This window comes from Lutra lutra, chromosome 14, assembly GCF_902655055.1.
Source record: "Lutra lutra chromosome 14, mLutLut1.2, whole genome shotgun sequence".
Taxonomy (NCBI): Eukaryota; Metazoa; Chordata; class Mammalia; order Carnivora; family Mustelidae; genus Lutra; species Lutra lutra.
Genome location: NC_062291.1, coordinates 7,666,187 through 7,684,265, shown reverse-complemented (window position 1 = coordinate 7,684,265; position 18,079 = coordinate 7,666,187). Strand labels below are relative to the sequence as shown.

Sequence of the window (18,079 nt, the reverse complement as noted above, 5' to 3'; positions counted from 1 at the left end):
TGGACAAAAATAAAGCCCTCTCCCATCAAGGATATTTCTAGATTATGGGAATATAGACTGATACAAATCTCAGTTGATTTGCCTTAAAAATTTCCCCATATTTTGAGAGCCATAGATAATATATATCCGTACTTGAATACACATATATATTGTGTGTGTACACTTTGGTTTGAGTCCAGGCTCCTTCGCCTGCTAAGTGTATAAGCTTCGACAAGTTATATAACGTCTCTGTGACTCAGTTTCCTTATTTGTAAAATAATATAATAAAATTATGTACCTTATGAGGTGGTTGTGAGTTCATGCACGAAAAGCACTTTAGAACATGCCTGTAAAGTTACAGAGATTCAAAAGCTTGAGTCATTATTAAATATAAATCATATGAATATATACTTATGCATATATAATATAGAATTGCCTAGTCTACATAATAAGATGACTTTATGTTTTTATATACCTTGCTAAATGCATTTTATTTGTAACATGTAGTATATGTTTATATTCCATATATGGCACATTTTGATTTTCTTGAAAATTTCAGGTATCTAATGACCAATATGAGAATACCAACATAGCTTATGTCTGGACTATACATAGTGTAAATTTGGCATTTTAAATGTACCCACTTAATGAATTAATATTTCTCGCTGAAAACTGGCTCTCATCCACGTGTGAGTGGCATCAAGGTGAAGTGGAAGAGCACAGGTTTAAAGCAGGAGCACTTGGGATGACACAACGGCTTAGAAGCCATATGATTTCCGGCAAGTCATTTAACCTCTCTGAGCTTTAGTTTTTTCATCTGCAAAACAGGGATGCAACATTTCTTGCACGTTTGGGGTGAGAAGTAGAAGCTCATAAAAGAAGTCCTTGGCCAAGAGTCCGGCACATAGTAAATGCTTGATAAATGGAAACACTGATCTTTAATGTGTCAGTCCCACTTCAAACGTGGCTATTTTTTTAAAGCCCAACACAAACAAACATCGCACTGCGAGTGTTTGATCAGCTATGCTGTTGCTCTATGATGATCAGGAGGTAGTCTTAAGGGCATGTGGTTTCAATAACCATAAGGGAAGTTCTGCTGCCTGGTGGAGCAAAAGGGAAGAGGTTGGTGTAACTCAGGTTTCACGAGTATCTTACCAGGCAGCTTGCAACTTTGCCCCTTCTCTGGCTCTGCCCAGCCTCACCTCTCGTGCCAGTAGGAAGCCCCAGAAGCAGCTGCACTGAAAAAGCTGTAGAATCGGAAACCCGGAGCGCTGGCAGCACTCTGCTTGGTGGGGTTAGGCCATGCAGGCACGTTTGTCCCCCAATGGCCGGAGACCCAGGGGAAGAAGACTCACTCCGTCCCTTTATTTTCACTGAGTCTGAGAGAAATGGATTGAAACCTCAGGCAATTCACTGTAAATGGCAATTTATTTTCAAATGTTACATATGTTCATATAATTGGTAGTAAGGGGCCATTGCTTTTTTGTAGTTGGGCCTGATTCACCTCTTGCACCTTCTATTAGGATCTGGGTCTGACCTAGTAATGGCTAATTGTGAAAAGCAACTACATATGTACTGTGAAAGTAAACCATTTAACGTATGCCAAGAATACCTTAGAATAAAAAGAATACTTAATAGTTCAAGGGGTAGTGCCATTATTGATAAATTCTTATGAATTCCTGTTACTGGGTCTGACATGAAGCTGGCGTGATATAAGAAATGTGAGGAAAGGTGGCATATAGGAAAGGTGTTTCATGCACACGTGCAGAGAATTTTTTCACACAGTTGGTGAAGCCACATTGATCCAGCAGTTTGAATGTTATCATTATCCCTGGTCTCTCTCATCAAATACTTAAGAAAACATAGTAAAATTGTTTAAGGATACACATTTAGAATGCCATATCCAGAGCTATATCCAAATAGCCAATGATTACACTGCTTATAAATGTGAGGCAGATGATAATTTAGAGTCCCCATGAAAGCCCCGAGTTTATTTGATCGTTCTCTTAATTACTGGGCTCTATGCTATCAAAAATTTGTGGAAGAGGAAGCTTTTCCTTGTGGGAATGGATAATAACTAGGCTTACACTTTGAAAATTTTGTCTTGAGTTATTAAGATTTGCATTTCTCACTTTTGTTCCAAGGAAAGGTGTTTTGCCATTTTTAGAAAGCAGGTACCAAATAATCAATCATCAAACACCCCAGAAAGTTTCCACTCCAGACAAGTGCAAAATCTCAGGTATTAGCAATCCACCTCCAGAAACAAATCTAGGAAGGGTGGAAACAGGGAGAAAGGATATATCACTTTTCTAGGTGAATATATTGTGATTGGTATGTGTTGCGTGCATTAAGATACTGTATTTGCTTACTAGCTGCCATTGAGAAACCAGCCAGAAAAAGTCCGAGAGAGACCGCACAGACAGGCAAGTCGTAAGCCTCCCTCCCATGCTGCTTCAGTGCCCTGCTCTTCCAGGCGCGTGAAGAACAAACAGACTGTGGTCATTGATCTGCTGGTGGCGGTGTTGCACTCTGGGAAATGCTGGCGGGTGCCCAGGGACGCGGCTTAGTCAATAGAAAAGCAGCGAGATGAGGAAAGAGAACATGCAAATCGGCTGGAGAAGAGGAAGGGAAGAGCGAGAAAAAGAAACGTGTTGCTTGTATTGCGTCTTAATCTCTTACCCGCTGTTTCCCTCGTGACATCTCCCTTCTTGGACGCCAGTTCTAGGAAGGTCATTCGGGACCCCAGAGTCCCCCCGCCACCCGTCCACCCTAGTGTGAGATTTCATAGGGTTCTTCTCCCCCCCCCCTTTTTTTTTACCCCTGGCAACCCCGCAGTTGTTCTAAGTCAATGAAAGTAAGATTGGAAGAGATAAGCGCCGGAGCAGCCTGGGAGCTGTCAGAGCACACACTTAAATCAGCCCCACAGCTTCGGCCCCAGCATTACCTACGGAGTTTCTTCCCGTGATGATGTCACTCTGAGGGTCTCTCCCTCTCTAGCCTTCACGCGCTGTCTCCAAAGCCCAGCGCCCAGCCTTTCCCCCCCAAACATCATTCTTTGGTTCTTGGGCATCGGGTCACTTGGGTTCACCCCCACAAAACAAAACCAGTTCAACCACCCGGAGGCAGGGGTGAGAGCGCCTCAAAACTTTTCTCCCCGCGCACCCCAAGGAGTAGGTGGGCTCAAAGTGCCGGCGGCGGGACCCGCAGGCGCACAGCCGGGCTCGGGGAGGTACTGGTCGCTTTAAACACCGAACCTCTCACGGCTCCAGCCTTCGCGCCGGGCAGACGGCGGCTCGCCTCCCAGAAGGTTCCGCGGGCGCCCGCAGACCCCCACACGCACCCCCCGTGCGAGCTTTACTGTGTGCTAACGGGGGCGAGGGGCAAGCAGGGGCCCAGGTAATGGTTCCAGGGCAGCGGGTGAGGTTCCAGCGCAGGGAAGAAGTTGACACAGGGGACCTGACTAAACAGGAATGCGGATTTATAGATGCGAGCTCCGCCGAGATCCGGGGATAGCCCACTCTCCTTGCCTCCTTCCACTCCTGCCATTCCATTTTATCGCTCCTTTAAGTGGAGGGCAGATTTTTTTTTTTTTTTTTAAACATTCCTGCACCGTGTGGTTAATCACCGCGTTATTTACAATCTAGTTACTCTGCAGCAGACGGGGAAGCCAACTCTGGGGCTCCTTTGCTTCGGATGGACAGAGAGGGCGGCCAGGCGGTGAGCTGCAGGAAGGAGGTCAGGGTGGGTTTATGGGAGCTCGGGTGCGACCTGGAGGGAGTCAGAGCCCCCGGCGCCGCCTCCGCCGCACCCCCCGGGGCGGGCGCCGGGCCGCGGTGACCGCCGGCTGGTGCGCTGCCCTCGCCTCCCCCATTGTTCCTACTGTCTTTTTGCCTTTCGGTATTTGCACTCGCATTGTGTTGTTTGTCTCTGAAGCCGCCTCCAGACCAGCAAAGGGATTTCACCTCGTCCTTGAAAGCCACACGGGGAGCGAGAGCGAGCGAGCGAGAGCCGGGGGGAGAGGGACAAGCGCGCGCGCGCGCGCACACAGACACACACACACACACACACACACACACACACACACACACACACACACACACAGTGAAAAAGGCGAGCCACCAAAACCCATCTCCAGTCTCCTCCCGGGGGCCCCCAGCCCGCCACTGTGCCACTTTGCATCCCACGCCAGAGGAGACTTTCAGGAGACCCGGTAAGGTGCGTGAATCTCAGCGTTTTAACTTTGTTGTTGGTCCCGATGTTGCTGTGGGCAGACCTCCAAGGCGCAGAGCTCCCCTCAGCTGCTCGCCGCGCCGCCACTCAGCACTCGCTCCGGGCTCCGGCTGGAGAGCCGGCTGAGGGGGGGGGGGGCGCCACCGGAGTTTCCTCAAGTAACGAGGGAGGGGGACTGGGCTGGGGATGAAGGGGAGGCGGGAGGCGGCTTGAGACTCGAGGTGGCCCTGTCATCCTCGGGGGGTGGCCGGCCGGCCGGGGGGACCCCGGAGCGTGGGCTTGGCCCCCGTTCAGGAAATGGGATAACTTTGGAGATGTGTTGGGGAGCGCGCGTGCCGCTGCAGGTATTGTTTTGGAAGTGGTGGCGGCGGAGGTGGTGATGCGAGATGAGGGCAGGAGTGCAGGGGAAAGCCGGGGCGAGCCTGTGCATCTCGGCTCCCGCTCCAGCCGCAGACCCTCAAAGTTGGACAGAGCTCTTCACCCTTCCTACAATATAACCGTGGCCCCCAGCCCACCCCGCGATCTTAATATCCCCCCTTTTCGTCTTTTTGTTTCGCTTTCTGCAATCTCTCTCCCTACTCGTCCTCCTCTCTCCCGCCCGGAATTTTCGGAGACAAGTCTCAGCCTTCAGAATTCTAGGAATCGGGCGCCTGGGTGGCTCAGTGGGTTAAGCCGCTGCCTTCAGCTCAGGTCATGATCTCAGGGTCCTGGGATCGAGTCCCGAATCGGGCTTTCTGTTCAGCGGGGAGCCTGCTTCCTCCTCTCTCTCTGCCTACTTGTGATTTCTCTCTGTCAAATAAATAAATAAATAAAATCTTTAAAAAAAACAAAAAAGAATTCTAGGAATCCAGAGACCGGAAGCTTTAATTTTCCTCGCAACTACCCCCCCACCCCCCTCAGTGTACGAAGCGAAACCGCTAACGTGTTGTGTCACTCTAAGCGCGGGTTCGGGAAATCTCGCTTGCACTTTGGGCTACGGTCATCAGCCAGGAAAAAGAGGTTATACGACTTGAAATCAGGCTGGATCTGGAAATGTTTGTGTTTCATAGTAGCAGTTTCTTGAGTATTGATCTGCTGGCATCGGGTGCACAGGGAGGACTTTGATATATTTTAAGTCATTTTCTGTACACCTTGCAAAGCAAATATATTAATATATAGATTGACCCTGGTGACTGTCTGAAGACGCTGGCCCCCGTGACTAAAATCAGAGTGCGGTGCATGCGAATTCATTTTGATGTCTTCCCTTCTCAACTAAAGCAGGTCAAAATGAGGAATTCTATGAGTATGCAGAACCATAGTCTCAGTGTCAGCCAACCCAGGCACTCTGGGTGGCAGTCAACTGTACTTCTTCAAAAAAGTTTAGGGGATTCGTTCTATCCCACTTGAGAGCCTCACAATATCCAGATATCCAAAGTAGTTTATCAAGAAAGGCATGAGCCGATTTCCCCAGAGACTGCCTTGAGGCTCAGCACATTTCTTCAGTCCAGGGCAAGACCAAGGGAGATCTGTGGGATTTGGGGTAATAAGTGTGGGAATCTGCAAAGGGACTAAACAGAGTGATTGTTTCCTTGCTGCTCATAAATAATCGCCTCTAGTATCCTTAAAAAAAAAAAGAAAAGAAAAGAAAAAAAAAGCCCACGCAAACAAAACAGGCCAATGAAGTAGGCTCGTGGGAGATTTGTAGGCAGTGAACGTTTCATTCAGAAGAAAACACAGCAGAGTTTTTTATCAGGATTACAGGAGTGAGGCTCGATTGCCAAGAGTGATTAGGTTAAGGGCCAAATGGTTTTAAAGTATACAGAAATATTTTTTAAGTTTGACTTTTTTTACAGAACGAAAAGGAGGATGATTTCTTAGAGTCTTTACAGAACTGCAAAATTGTGATCTAATTTTGAAGGAATTCAGCTGTATGTGAACTGTTGTTAGCTCTGATAGGGAAAGAATCTCGTTTCAAGTGTAGATACGTGAGACAAAGTTTCCGGGGGTGCTTCTTCCCGATTTAAATATAGCTTCCAGGCTGAAGCCTAGATAAATTCCGTCACAATGACTTAAAATCAAAAGTACTTACACTGAAAGTTCTCTTAGGCATTGTGGAAAGTTCTCCTGCAAATTATGTCATCAACTGTTTATTCCTCAGAACTGTGTTAGATAAAAATCATAAGTATCACTTAAAACTGATGCAATACAGCTTTAAATCCTCAGACTAGTAGGGATTGCTTTTGTTTGCCTAAAAGGTAGATCTTTCATCACATGAGTTGTTTAAAAACATTTAATTGTGGGGGTGGGAAGGGACGTGCATATTTAGTTATTTGTGTTAATTATATAGTAGCATACTTGCTTGAAAATTTTTTTTTTCTTTCCAGTGGTCTTCTAACAATCTTGTACATGAAGAATTAATAGAGTTTTTTGTTTGCTGGTGGGTTTTTAAAAAATCCCTTTTTGTAGCCTTTTTGAACGGGCAATTTTGAATCAATCTGAGAGAGACTTGAAAGAGTAAACTTAGTCATTTGTCATTTATAATTGTTTTAATTCTCTTGCAAAATGAGTTTTGTCTTCAAGGAGATTCATATAAAGGACTTTCAGGACAAATACAGATATTTGATATACTTGAAAATCCTAAAACTGAAATGGGTAAGAATTTCCAGAACTAAATAAAGGTTGCATTCACCAGATTTAGTAACATGGGACTAAATGAACTAAAACACTATAATTTTGTCTTATTTTAAACATTGCTCGTTCTCTAATGTTTGCTCTTCCAGACTAGGGATACTTTTTCTCAAGTTATCTGTAACTTACAGAGATGTAAAAGTATTGATTTGTAAACAAATCAAAGCATTCAACTTTTCTCTCTATCTGAACCCTCTGAAACCAAAAGGTCTCAGTAAGTATTCTTTCTTCCATGACAATAGTCATTTGCATAAGTTCAATAAGAATCTGTTCTCCTTGTAACAGGACAGCTTGGAAACTGGTTATTTTACCAAGGCTTTGACTGGAATGTCCTAGTTGAAAAGACTCAGATATGACCAGACAGTTTAAAGGAACTAAGGTTGACTTGATGAAACCTGGAGCCATAAAGCCCCTTGGAACTGTTGGCCTGATACCCTGCTTACAGAGTTCCCAGCAGCCTCGGCAGGTGAGTAAAGAATGTCACTCCTTGGTAGGTGCAGAGTCTCAACAAGGAGAATACCCCCAAATGGACAGGTATTGCAGGCATGCCCGATGGTAAGTATGTGGCTTGGCTTCTGGCCTGGAGAGGCTACTAAAAGTTCAACCTAGAGATTCCTTATAAGAAGTTCCAGCAAAGCAAATTCTAAAAGATCTGTATGATCACACTCACTGTTCTTACTGAGCTTATGTAAATAATAGGCCAAGTTTGTTAAAACTGGACTTCTTTCTCAAGTGAATTAGTCCTGATTTGGCTATCTCTAGAAATGAGGGTTATTTTAGAGAGAAAAATTAGTTTTACTAACACACCTTTATGGATGTTAAATTCTAGATTTGATTGCCTTTAAATGTTTGTTTACCTAAGCTAAACAATTTGAGGTAAACTTCAGAAAAGTTGCACAATAGCTCATTTAGACGATCTTCTCGCTTTTTTATTTCGTGGGGATATTAGCAGACCCCATGGCATGTGATTAAACAACTGGAAAAATGGGATTGATTTCCCTACAATTGTATAACTTAACTATCACCTTGTGTGTGACTGGAATAATGAAATTGCCTAAAAGCCAGCATACCGCACTCCATAGGATTAACTATGGACTTGTGGAGATAATGGATGACCCCACTTTCTTTATGATTGGATTGGATGATGCATGGGGGACTCCCCTTATCTCTTGACAAGTTTTCTTCCACTTGCCAGTGATCCTCTGTATTCAGGATATTGTTAAGGCTGGACCACTCAAAGGGCTACTTAATGGTTTCATCCCTTAGTCATATTTATCCTAGAAGCCACCTCTGTTGAGGTACAAGTCCTCATAAAAGAGCCTCAAAGCTCACTATGGGACAGTCCCTGACTCTAATGACTTCACATCAGGTCCGGATTTGTCTTAGAAACCAAAAGCCACCAGTGGATGATGGAGGCCGACTTATTAAATACTGGGCTATACTTACAGATATGCCAGAAATAATACTTAAAACTTGTCAAACTTTAAACCTAGTTACCCTTATGCCTGAACCTGACCACTGTACTTCTTTCTCTGTAGAGCAAAAATGTTCAGAGGTTATTGATCTTGCTTACTCTATTTGGCCAGATTTAAGATGCCCCTGTTAAAAATACAAATGACAGTCGGCTTACTGATAACAATACTTTTCGTAAAAAGAATAAGAAAAGCTAGGTATGCTGTAGTGCTCACTTGCACTTTGCAATTGCCAAAGCCTAAAAATAAACATTTATACTGACTCCAAATATGCCTTCCTGGTACTACATGGGCACATGGAGCTATTTGGAAGGAAAGGGGATTGCTGTCAAGCCATAACTCCCCAGTCAGCTATGGGCCGAAGTTACAAAACCCTCCTTATCGCTATACTGAGGATGGTGTATATCAAATCTGGGATACATATTTGTGGCTCACACCCACTATTGGACAGCTCAGTCAAAAGGCAGTTTGATGCTGGGAACAAAGAAATCTTACATATGATACTTGGGCAAATAACACACGACATCTAGGATGGCTATCATTAGAAATGTGTTTCCAAATAATAGTACTCCAGGCTACTGACCGGTTTGCTATGGATTGGGTAAGGCGACCTGGCATTAGATGGTCAGCTCCAAATGGAATCCACTGGATATGTGGAACCAACCTGTGGCCCTGGCTTCCTCCAGGGTGGATAGGTCGCTGTACTCTAGGATTTGCCTAGATTCATGGGCGCCTTACTAAAACGATCACCACTCCAGCTAATCTCCCCAATTTCAAACAAAGATGGACACGATCTGTTTTTAAATGGTATGATCACTTAGCATCCATTTTTGTTCCACCTGCTGGACTAGAAGATGTCATGTGGCATGTAGAAGCCCTTAATAAATATACTACAAAGGCACTCAATGATTCACTTAATAGCATAAGGCAGTCCTACAAAATAGGATGGCCTCAGATGTCCTGACAGCAGCGCAGGGTGACACACGCGCAATTATCAAAACAGAATTTTGTGTGTACATCCCAGACTATCACAAAAATGTCACAGGACTAATAAAAGATATGAATACCCAGATCAAGGCTCTACAAGATCCTTCTCTCTCTCAGTGAATGGTTAAGTTCCTGGTTTGAAGGAGGACTGTGGCCAACAATTAATTAATTAATTAATAGAAAGCAGTCTTTGATTGGATTCTTGAACTCAGTTATGTTTATAATTATTAATACTGTGAATCCTGCTTATTTTAATGTAGTGATGAAGAAAGAAAAATAAGAGAATCAAGTATTAATAGAAAAGCTCAAATGCCAAATGTTTTCACGAACTGGTGCTAGGATGCTGATGCTGGGATAGTTTTAGAGTCCGTTCTTAGATTTCTTTGAACCTTAATTATGGGCCAGAATTTTAAATTTCTGTGCAAGGGATTCCAAAAACAAAATTTATTTACCGTCTGAACTGTATGAAGAAATCATTAGAAGCCTCAGTATGTTCAATATTCTAATTTATTTTAACTCCACGTGATGAGTTAATAGTTTTATCACAAGTAACCTTTAAAAAAAACGGTAGTAGCTCTGAACTTTTGCCCCTCTGCCGTGTCTTTGCAAGGAGAGCTTTCAAAGAGAAGAGTCTTAAATCTGTTTGATGGTAAAATATCCTGCTCCATTTTCGTTTCCCTCCTTCTCCAGGCTCTGTCAGCTGTTAAACTTGTGCTAGCTGACTGCTGGCTCTCCATGCTGTGCTGATCCTTTTGTTTAACTGGCATTTCTCATAGCTTCTGCACTTAAACTAGCTATCAGAATCCTATAGGTCAACCAGATAGTTTGCCTTATCGCAAGCTCACCTGAAACATCTTTTGAGGCAGGGCCTGTGATTTCATGACAAATAGTCACCTCAGTGGGGAGCTGCAGAGCTGCAGATAGATAACCCTCTATCTTCCAAGGGTTAACCATAACCTATAATAATAATTTGGTGACACAAAATGCTTCTTTTTATGCATTACCTATATTCCAGAGGCCTAATTTAGGTTTGTATGAAAATGGATCTCACAAACAGTACAGCTTCCCGCTGAGAAGCAAAAAGCTACTGAGAGACTTTCTGTGATTCTTTTGGTGGCATCTGGGAGGGGTGAGGAAACGCTGGGGGAGTGAAGCGATTGTCGGTGGCTGATAGAGTAGCTGGGACAAACCCTGGTGGAGAATGGTTTTCAAAGGCAGAATAGCTTTATGGAACTGTCATATCAGGAACAGAACTTTGTTCTCTCACACTTGCGACGAGGCAAATTTTAGAACAAGGAAAACAGAAGTGGTTACAACAGATACCTTATATTTCTGTATGATTTTCATACTTCATGCTCTAGCAACAACGACTTACCCAGGTGTAAATACAAACATAATACAGCACTGGGAAAGTTTTAAACTTTAAGTGTCCGTTGAGAGTCTTAATTCCTCATCCCAGAATCCCTGGTCATCCCAGGGTCAGTCCCAGTCGGAAAAGCAAGCAAAGTTAATCTGTCAGTGTGTCCCATCTTTAACCATTTTTAAATCACCTAGTATCTGCCCCAAACATGCTAGGCTCCTTTATGGTCCTAGTTCTTTTCACAAAAGAAAGCAAATACAAATTTATCATTTCTTTCTTTCTTTCTTTCTTTCTTTCTTTCTTTCTTTCTTTTTTTTTTTTTTACTTAACTGTACCCAGGAGTATTTGTACTTTAAATAGAAACGTATGAAGGGTTGTTTTTCAGAAACGTTTACTAGACTTAGAATTTCTGGCTCTTTTGGTAGTTAGGGATGGGAGAATATAGCAATTTTATTTTGCAGATGGGGTCTCCCAGCGAGCCCTCCCTTCACACCATCTGGGCGAAATTGCCATTAGAACTTCTGGGAACTGATTTGAGCCCGAATATGGATGGTAAATGACCTGCGGTTTACAATTCCGTGATGGGGATTTCTCTTCTTTGCCACACTTTAGGTTCTGCGGCAGCTTCCGACTGCAGCCGTTTGCCTTGACTGTGCCCCGTTCTTGCACCTGGAGAAGGGATGGGGAAGCATCAGGGAGCCAGGCAGATTGTCCAGAACTCCATCCCCAGAACTTTAACTCCTGCTCCCACTTTGGCCTTTTGCTCTTGCATGTTTTCTGAGAGTGAGGCTTTTTCTTGGCCTGCTGCTTCCCCAAGTGGCCAGCCTTTGCCTCTTCACTGTTCTCTGGGGATGTGTTCCCAGAGTGCCCATTTCCAACCGCCCTGGGAGCACCGCGAAGGAGCAGCTGTCCTTGCTTTCCCACTCCTACTCCGAGGGGAGGCTTGGGTGCACAAGCTTCTGTCACATACTTAATTTGTGCATCTCAGGCACAGCTTGCTCAGCTCTGCATTTTTGGCTCGTGAACACGTTGAACATGTCTGTAGAGGTGTTCGTCTTGGGGTACACCCATCTGGGGATAAAAGACATGGTTTCTCTTTTCAAGGACTCATTTGTTAAGAGTATTTAATGACTATTTGGGGAAAAAAAACCCCACTGATTTTTAATGTCCTGCAAGTGACATGCTCATGGCATTCTTTTAGATTCTTTATAAAGCTGTGTAAAAACTGGAATTTTAAGGATTTTTTTACCCTAAAGACTGCTTTCAGACACATTATATCTATTTCCTTATTTAATTGGGTATAATTCATTTTGTAATCGTTTCTCATTCAAAGCAGGAGAACTTTCTACCACCATGATCTAAGAGTTTGGTCACTTTCCTTCGGATTGCTTAGATCTTCCTTGTAATAGCAGCTCCCTGAAGAAAACCAGAGAAAAGAAATAACATCAAACCCTCAACTGCAGCTTTTGTCCCATTTAAATTGCAATAGATAATTTTGAAAAACTGTAAGTGGGGTGATGATGTAAGATGGACTTTTAGTTCTCCTTTCAAAGTTTTCTTCTAATTTTCGTGCTTATTTCAAAAGCTTTACCTAGAATGAGAGTGCATTCATGTTGTTGAATGTCCTTTGTTTTCATGGTATTGTTTTTTATAATGATTGGTGGATAGAAATGTGCCAGGGCCATGCTTTGGGATCTGAGCCTCCTTTGGACCCCATAGGATGTCAATGGACTCCTTAGGACTTAGCCAAGTTTTATGCATTATTCATAATATACATTCACAGCGTGCGCACTAACGACCGTCTCCTGTGTCTGCTTAGTTAGAACCATTTGCATGCTGAATTATGGGACCATAATACAGAATGCATTTAGCCACATTTTCTGTATTATCCTTAATACATATTGTCATCGCTATTCTGTTAGGGGGTATGTGGTGAATGTGTTTAAACAATAGCATGCACTCGTGCATTATGATTCCATAAAAACAAATGTATAATAAAAGTCTTGATGGAAGTAATTATTGCATATGTGCAATAATAGTTTCTAAAAAAGCCTTCATATTATTTCTAGTTTGCTTTTATTGTTTGATTATCTAGTTATTTGTTTTATGTTGTTTTATGCCTGCTGGACTGATGTCCTGAAATTTTTAATTTTAAAAACAACATACCTTCTTTATCCCTCTCATATCTTCCCTCATTAGTTTCCCTTAATGAGTATTTAAAAATATAATATTTTAAAAGAGACTTGATGATTAGGAAAAGCATGTTTCCTACCAATTGAAGATCTGTAGGGTATTTGTTATAAAGAGCCTGAGCTCCATGTAGCAGTGAGAACTGTTTTATATATGTGAGAAATTAACATCGAATTATTAACATCAAATTATCTTCCATATTCAGGATCTAGAGGTTCTGAGTTCTAAAGTCAGCAGTGACTCCCATACATTTAAAGGGTTGGCACTTTATCTTTTTATCTTGGACATCTTGCTTGCAAAATGGAAATGACCACTGTTTAATTGCAGTAGAATACCAGATTCATTATATCTTTTTTTTTTTTTTATGTTGATTTGGAATAGACAGAAAAAAAAAAAACCCTAGAAATACATCTCTGTGTCACATGTGTGAAAGAAAAAGGAATTTATATAAAACTTTAAAATGATAACTTATTGAAAAGTTAGGCTAAAATGGAAATCTTAAGTGCACAGTATAGTAAAAGGATTCATTGGAATTGTTAAGTCTTTTGTGAGCATTACTGGTGGTTTTTCAGTAGTTTGAAGTCATCTGGTTTCTGGTGAGCTACTAGTGAACTCATGTTAGAATGTTCACTTTGAAAACTCTGTAATTCATTTAGTGTCCTCCAAATCTAGTGCTTTTACAAACGACCACTTTTAATTTCATTATGAAACCATTTAGGGACAGATTGGGAGTTAGAACATATAGAAGATGGTAGTTTTAGTTGGAAGGGCCATTTGTCTTTTTATTGATAATGACACTTTTAATAGTAATCTGTTTTACTCATAGTCTTATGAAGTTTATCTGTTTTGCTGGACATTATTGGTGAATTTATTTCAGATAAACAATCTCACTGAAAATTTGAAGTGTACCCATGGTAGTTGTAAGCCATCCTTCTCGTCTCCTCTTTTCAGCAAGTTTGTTACTATGCATCCATAAAATGGCTCTTTCAATACTGTCCTTATTCTTTGGGAATCTAAAGAAATTCTTTGGGAATCTAAACTTGGGGTGTATGTGTGGCTCAGTTGGTTAAGTGTCTGCCTTTGGGTCAAGTCATAATCCTGGGGTCCTGAGATCAAACCCCATGTTGGACCTTCTTCTCCTTCTCCCTCTGCACCCCCCTATGTTAGCTCTCTCTCTTAAATAAATAAATAAATATTTAAAAAATTAAAGGCTATATAAACTTGATACAAAATCTGACTAGCAATTTTTCTGCCTATCTCAATGTACTATTCTTTATTTCTGCAATGGCTTTTATGTAGTTGTTGGGGTCATGTGTGCATGTTGAGAAGTCAGTAGATAGGCTCTCTTGGTTCTAGATATAATTCCAAATATGATGGATTGAATTACAAGTAGCCAGACCTCAAAATAGGACAGAGGAAGATATGCTACTCACCCAAATCTAGATATTTTGATTGTCTGGAGTAATATGAATTTGCCAGATGAAGAGAGATAAATTGAATATTTGAGAGGTAGATAAAGGGGTACATCCCCTTGAATGGGAGTTTTTCTTCATACAGGGAGAGAAAAGACCTCAGTGACTTCTGTCTTAACAAGCTATATTCTTTCTACTTTCATTTGATATTTCCTCCCAGTGGGCTTACTTAACAAAGTTGATCACTTTGTTCAACTTTTATTTTCAGTTTAAATATTTCCTCTGCCCAAAAAGTCTTCAGGTTAGTTCTGGCTTTTTTTTTTTTTTCCCCTCACATTTTTAGAGAAACTGTTGATCCTCCGTGTATGTCTGGATGAAATAGAATACCTAAAAATGTTTTGTTTGTATTTTTACTTATTAAGACACATTTATAAATCAAATGACTAAAAACGGCTTCAGTTGTTCTTTTTAATTAAAAAAATTTTTTTTAATTTTATTTATTTATTTGACAGAGAGAGAGGTCACAAGTAGGCAGAGAGGCAGGAAGAGAGAGAGCAAGGGGGAAGCAGGCTCCCTGCTGAGCAGAGAGCCCGATTTGGGGCTCGATCCCAGGACCCTGATATCATGACCTGAGCCCAAGGCAGAGGCTTAACCCACTGAACCACCCAGGCACCCCACGACTTCAGTTTTTTAAAAACAGGTTCCAGGTCCTCTGGAAACATTTACAGAATGAACACTGGCATAAAACTTTGCCCACCTACTGTGCAATGCCTACTGTGATCTTGCCAAATGCTCTTTTCTGGAGAAATCATTCTGCTTCTGAAATTTCAAAGAAAAAATTCAGAATGAGCTCTCCCCATTTAAATATTTGTGTTTCATATGCATGGACAATGAGCTTCTTTTAAAACAAAATGGAAAATACTCCCTTTTTTAAAACTAAGCCTTGGTTATCCATAGAGAATGTTGCTGAGGCTGTGAATGCCTCAGTAATCAGTGTTTTCCAGATGTCTGCTTTTAATTATTTTTAAGAGGCCCCACAGCTCCGATGTGTGAGCTGTGTGAAGCTCACACTTTGCATAAATCTGGGAACCCACTGTTTGCCACCAACCAAGGTGCTGCATGATGGCGTCAGTGCAGAGGGTAGTGTTCCCTTGAGCACCTCACCAACAGACCTCTAAGGTACAAATAACCTCCATTGCTAAGAGTCTCTCAGGCCACAGTTGTTGTGTTTTTTTGTTTTTGTTTTTTTTTTTAAATATAAAATATGTAGCAAAGGGAAGGTTTGCAGGTGGGAGCCATTTTCTCAAGCCATGAAGCCACCATCATGAAGAACTTGATCATACCATCATTACCACATCCTTCATTGATGCCAGGCTCTGCAAGTGTGAGCTGCTTTTCTTTTGAACACTTGCTCTACCAAACAACACAAGCAAAATCACCCTGCAGTAAAGCAAACTCACATTATGTGGCTTCAAACAACATAGCCACTATGAGTCCCTGCATTCTTCTCATTAAGGACCTGAGCCTACACTGTGGCCAGTCTTTGCAGAATTGCTGCTAACTGTGGCAGTGCGGGGAGAGTCTTCAAGTGCCCCTAGGAATGAACATGACACTGCCATTCACATTTTATTTGCCAAAATAAAGAATAAGGGGATTGCCACTTTCACCCCTTCCTAGAAGACAAAGATTTGGGAATACTTTAATAAACAGCACTAAGGTGTGTCAAAATTGCAGCTGATAAATAAAAATTTATCTTAAAAAGACTTCATTCCGATGTAGTCTAGCTGTATTAACCGTCTCTCAAACACATTTCTAAATAATATTCTCTACAAAATACAAGGAAAAGATTTGTATTCGCATTTTGTTTCTATTACTTTTGCTTGTATTTGCCATAATTTGTCTTGTTCACTGTCTGACATTTAAACCACTTGCCATTATTGGAAGATTCACCAAAGATCCTGTTTTAGGGTCCCCTATTATGGGAGGTCGTGGTTTATCTCCCCAAGAAATGTGTAAAATTTATGATAGACACTGTGAGTTCAATAAAAATGAATAATTATTATCATAGGAAATAAGATATTTAATTTTTAAAAAAATATGTGAAATCTGGATGGATCCTAGCTGTTGGCAGAACATAAAACCTCTCAGTCATCCAACTAGTTCTTATCCTGTACACTAGTCATAACCTTCATACAGAAATCCGCTCATAACAAAATGAATTAATTAATTAAAAAAAAGAAAGCTACTCAGTCACAAGTTGCATTATAACGGTGGCTGGAAAACCGTTTGGAGCTCTTTTGCTGATCATCCTCGTTTTAAATTAATCTCTGTTCATGCTTGCCTTGACCTTTACACAGAAAGGCTATGGCCTTGTTCTGCATAACCCAGGCTACCATAATAGATTTTCAGAGGTGAGGGTTAGCCCACCTGAGCACTGGCAGAATATGCCTAGCCTGGAGGAAGCTTCAGAATTTCTCGTTCTTACTCCTGGTTGTAGCTCTGGAGTGAGAGTAATTGCAATGTTCCTCCACACTGTAGAATTCCAAGAGGCACTGCCTCCTCTTCAGATTATCCCCTTGCTTTTTTGTCCCCATGGGATGCAGTGGCTTCCAGCAGTAGTTCATCTCTGGGTTCTCAGACCCATGCTTGCTCCCCTTCAATAAATTCTACTCATTGGAATGATTCCAGGGAATCCAGTTCTTTACTGGACCCTGAAGGATACCACTGTGCAAATCGAGGCATCATCACTTTCTCCGTGTGTGTACTCATTTACTGAAAAATGGGTCAAATCAGGAATACAGTCACCCAAAGATCAAACTGCTTCTGCTTTAAACAGAAAATATCTGAGCTCTGAAAATATAAAAGCAATTACTGAATTCAACTCTCTTTCTCAACTTCTGGAAGCCAAGTCCTCAAACTTTATATCTCACAATAATTTCCCAAGATTTCCTACTCTTGTGAAGGTCTACTGAGCTGTTGTTGTTTTTATAAATTTGGCATAGTGTAAGGAGATTTTATACCACATTTTGCTAATTGCAATTAGCTTGTTAATGGCCAAGTAACCTTGGACTTCCATCAATGATCTTCTGCTGTGGATAGACACCCATCTAGGCACTAAATGGTCTGTTGACTTTAATAAAACATGGGGGGTGCCTTTTTTTTCCCCACTGAAGTGATATATTCTCTGCCAAGTATTATGTTGTTGTCCTAAGCTTCAACCCATACTTCCCTCTTTGGGATTTGTGGGTCATCTCAGACAACTACATTCCCCCTTGATCTTCCAACTCTATCCTTGGGGCAGCTCAAAGTGAGCCCCAGAGGGATATGTCTTGGTGAGAGGAGTGGTACAGGATGGCTCCTGCCCATTTCTGCACTCCCTGCAGTTACACCAGCAATGACTCCATGATCTGAGGTCAAGATGGCAGCCCTGTGATCCCTCTGAGCCGCAGAAGGACTTACACTAAGTGCACAGCTCTTTCTATGCCAAGCTCAGCTCTAGCCACATAGGCCAGCCCTCAACCCCTCTGCAAGCATCCATGGTTTAAAAATTATAATCACTTTCTTGGGGCACCTGGTGGCTCAGTGGGTTAAAGCCTCTGCCTTCAGCTCAGGTCATGATCCCAGGGTCCTGGGATTGAGCCCCGCGTTGGGCTCTCTGCTCTGTGGGGAGCCTGCTTCCTCCTCTCTCTCTCTGCCTGCCTCTCTGCCTACTTGTGATCTCTGTCTGTCAAATAAAATAATAATAATAAATAAAGATAAAAATTATAATCACTTTCTTTTGT

General features: G+C 42.0%; 2 long non-coding RNA genes across 3 annotated transcripts in view; one reads left to right on the top strand and one right to left on the bottom strand.

Moving 5' to 3' along the window:
• Window positions 1-316: 316 nt before the first annotated feature.
• On the top strand, window positions 317-10,835 carry LOC125084694 (uncharacterized). Its single transcript, XR_007122671.1, has 4 exons — window positions 317-328; window positions 8,182-8,675; window positions 9,962-9,965; window positions 10,825-10,835. It is a non-coding gene; the product is annotated as an uncharacterized LOC125084694 (long non-coding RNA).
• Window positions 8,560-18,079, bottom strand: part of LOC125084699 (uncharacterized) — a 22,917-nt gene continuing 13,397 nt past the window's right edge. The window contains exons 2-3 of one of the 2 annotated variants that reach the window (XR_007122677.1): window positions 9,140-9,142; window positions 8,560-8,699 (exon numbers count right to left, since the gene is read on the bottom strand). This is a non-coding gene — a long non-coding RNA (uncharacterized LOC125084699). Of the gene's footprint in view, window positions 8,700-8,719; window positions 8,924-9,139; window positions 9,143-18,079 lie in introns of those variants that run through there. The other variant, XR_007122676.1, reaches the window with a different exon arrangement.